This window comes from Mastomys coucha, unplaced genomic scaffold (genome assembly GCF_008632895.1).
Source record: "Mastomys coucha isolate ucsf_1 unplaced genomic scaffold, UCSF_Mcou_1 pScaffold21, whole genome shotgun sequence".
NCBI classification, from domain to species: domain Eukaryota; kingdom Metazoa; phylum Chordata; class Mammalia; order Rodentia; family Muridae; genus Mastomys; species Mastomys coucha.
In genome coordinates, this window is record NW_022196904.1 from 189,429,801 (window position 1) to 189,433,435 (window position 3,635).

General features: G+C 41.0%; 1 protein-coding gene and 1 long non-coding RNA gene across 2 annotated transcripts in view; one reads left to right on the forward strand and one right to left on the reverse strand.

Annotated features, from left to right (window-relative positions):
- Positions 1 to 161, reverse strand: part of LOC116104041 — a 4,089-nt gene extending 3,928 nt beyond the window's left edge. Inside the window, exon 1 of the long non-coding RNA XR_004123680.1 lies at positions 125 to 161. This is a non-coding gene — a long non-coding RNA (uncharacterized LOC116104041). The remainder of the gene's footprint in view (positions 1 to 124) is intronic.
- Positions 1 to 3,635, forward strand: part of LOC116101474 (attractin-like protein 1) — a 350,037-nt gene that overhangs the window by 120,502 nt on the left and 225,900 nt on the right. The window lies entirely within an intron of this gene.

Here is a 3,635-nt window from a genome sequence, read left to right on the forward strand (position 1 = left end):
AAGAAGAAGAAGAAGAAGAAGAAGAAGAAGAAGAAGAAGAAGAAGAAGAAGAAGAAAATAAAATAAAATGAAAAAACCAAAAACTAAAACAAACCCTTGTTCCCTCCCCTCTCCCCCTGCTCACCTGGTATTCCCCTATACTGGGGCATAGAACCTTCACAGGGTCAAGGGCCTCTCCTCCCATTGATGACCTCACACCAGTCACAATGGCTAGGATAAAAAACTCAGGTGATAGCAGATGCTGTCAAGGTTGTGGAGAAAGAGGAACACTCCTTCATTGCTGGTGGGATTGTAAGCTGGTACAACCACTCTGGAAATCAGTTTGTCAGTTCCTCCGGAAATTGGACATAGTACTTCCAGAGGACCCAGATATACCACTCCTGGGCATATACCCAGAAGATGCTCCAACATGTAATAAGGACACATGCTCCACTGTGTTCATAGCAGCCTTATTTATAATAGCCAGAAACTGGAAACAACCCAGATGTCCCTCAACAGAGGAATGGATACAGAAAATGTGGTACATCTACACAATGGAATACTACTACTCAGCTATCAAAAACAATGAATTTATGAAAGTCTTGGGGAAATGGATGGACCTGGAGAATATCATCCTGAGAGAGGTAACCCAATTATAATTTATATTTTAAGTTATCTTATATTTAAGAGATGGTGGTTCCAATGAGTATGGCACTTGAATTAATTTCAAAATCCCTTTGACCTGAGAAATGTGTGTAGCCATGATTCCATGTATTGTGATAAATTGTGTTCTCCTACAAATGTGTTACAGTCATGGTTCTAAGACAGAGTCATTGTAGAGAGACAGAAACTGGGCAGTCTTAAAGCAAAGATGTGATCCATACCCTTGGATAATACAGGCAATACTTAGAGAGATGGTGACTGAGGGTGTACAAGTCCTGTGGGAACGTGGCTTGAATGTGCCAATCTAAAGTACCTAATTTAAGAGAAAGAAATATATATCAGAGGTTTATATGTAGTTAGATATATTTACACCAAGACTGGTAAAATGATTCAGTAAATAGATGTGCTTGCCCCACAAGAAAGAGGGGCTGAGGGCAGATTGTCAATATCCACATAAAAGCCCAGGGTGAATGTACATTTGTAACTTCAATGTAAAAGTAACTTTTATTCACCAGACGTAATTATCATCTCAGAGGCTTACTGCTGTATATAAGCTTCACTCTTTTTAGCTCTTTCTGAACTCTGGCTGGCTAGTTCAAGTCAGTTTTTCTGGCTCAAACTCCTCTCCAAGCTGACTGATTCAGTCTTCCCTCAGCTTCTCACTGAATTGATCTGCTTGGCCTCCCTGGGAATCTGTTCTAATCTTCTCACTCCTTATTCTCTGGCTTCCCCTGCCTCTGCTGGCCTGTGCTGAACTGCATGAACTCAGAAACTCAGCTCCACTGCATTGACTCTCAACTGACTGACTGAGCTCACTGAACTACGATCATGCTCCCTGCACTGCTCTTAAATGGTTATTCTCCTGAGATAGATGTATCCTATATCTCACTCATTCTGTCAAATCTTTCTCTGATTCATCACTCTGCCTGCCCCTCAACTAGACATCATTGTTTCTGCCTGTCCTCCTGCTTGAGTTCCTACCCTGATAATCCTCAATGATGAACTGCACTTGGGTGATTTCAGACTAGGGAGTGCTACATAAAGAGACCTTTCCTTACAATAAATAAATAAGTACACATGGAAAGGTTTCCTGCCTGTGCTCCCTGTCCCTGGTATAAGGTCACCAGAGTCTGGGCTTAGTTATGTGCTTGAGAGTCTGGAGAATGGAGCCAATCTTTATTAAAGCAGGGACCAGGGAACAGTTTTGATGAGTACTTGGGCATTCCCATTAGCCTCATGGTAGGCAATTTGGATTTTATACACAGAAGTTTCTAAAGTATATCACAACATGTTATATATCCAATAAATGCCCTTGTTATGTAACTTTAACTAAAAATGTAGAAAAACACCTCAATTAAAGAAAAAGTCCCACTAACAAGGGGATGTCTATAGTGCAATAATGTTTCCTCGATTGACCACATTATGGCTTAAAGATCACATCTGTTAACAAGTCATAGTTATACATCCAAAAATGCAATTATTTTACTTTTGCAAGCTGAAAACTCTTCAGATACAATCCTTAAACCAACCTTCATTGTTTTTAGTTGACTTAGTCTTAACCAGAAATGTTCCCTAGTCAGTAGATTGGACAAAACTTCTAAAGGTTCAACTCAGTTATGTTACTTCAATGGCAAATTTTTTGAGATATTTCTGTGGTTGGTGGTTGTTTGTCTGTTCTTCTCTCATACATTACATCCTGACTGTAGTTTTCCCTCCATCCACTCTTCTTAGTTCTGCTCCCCTCTCTCCCAGATCCACTCCTCTGTTTCGCTTCAGAGAAGAGCAGGCACCTCAGGCATATCAACTGAACACAGCAGAGCAAGTTACAATAAGTCTAGGCACAAACCCTTATATCAGGGCTGGACAAGGCAGCCCAGAAGGAGAGAAGGCATACAAATCACTAATAACCCAGAAAAATGTCGGCATCATTGGCTCCCTGTCAATCATGTTTAATGACCAGGCTGAGCCCATAGTAAGAGTTGTCCCTTAATTAATTATCTCAAACACACTTAGATTTCTTAAACCTAGTTCTTTTTTTTAAAAGATTTGTTTTTTTAATTTTATTAGATATTTTCTTTATTTACATGTCATACAATATCTCCTTTTCCAGGTTCTCCTCCAAAAACAAAATACAAAAACAAACAAACAAACAAAAAACAATAAGAACAAACCCCTGTGCCCTCCCCCTCCTCCTGCTCACCACCCTACCCTCTCCTGCTTATTGGCCCTGGCATTCCCCTACATTGGGGCATAGAACCTTCACAGGGCCAAGGGCCTCTCCTCCCATTGATGACTGACTTGGCCATCCTCTGCTATACACATGCTGCTGGAGCCATTAGTCCCACCATGTATATTCTTTGGTTGGTGGTTTAGTCCCTGGGAGCTCTGAGGATACTGGTTAGTTCATATTGTTGTTCGTCCTAAGGGGCTGCAAACCCTTCAGCTCCTTGGGTCCTTTCTCTAACTCCTTCATTGGGGACCCTGTACTCAGTTCAATGGATGGCTGTGAGCCTCTACTTCTGTATTAGTCAGGTACTGTCAGACTCTCTCAGAAGACAGCTATATCAGGCTGGATTGTTCTTCCTTCAGTCTCTGCTCCATAGTTTCTGCAACTCCTTCCATTTGTATTTTGTTCCCCCTTTTAAGAAGGAATGAAGTGTCCACATTTTGGTTTTCCTCCTTCTTGAGTTTCTTGTGGTTTGTGGATTGTACTTTGTGTATTCCAATCTTCTGGGCTAATATCCACTTATCAGAGAGTGCATACCAAGTGTGTTCTTTTGTGATTGGGTTACCTCACTCAGAACGATATTCTCCAGATCCATCTATTTCTCTAAGAGTTTCATAAATTCATTGTTTTTAATAGCTAAGTAGTACTCCATTATGTAGATGTACCACAATTTCTGTATCCATTCCTCTGTTGAGGGGCATCTGGGTTGTGTTCGAGGCTAGCCTGGTCTACAGAGTGAGTTCCAGGACAGCCAAAGCTACACAGA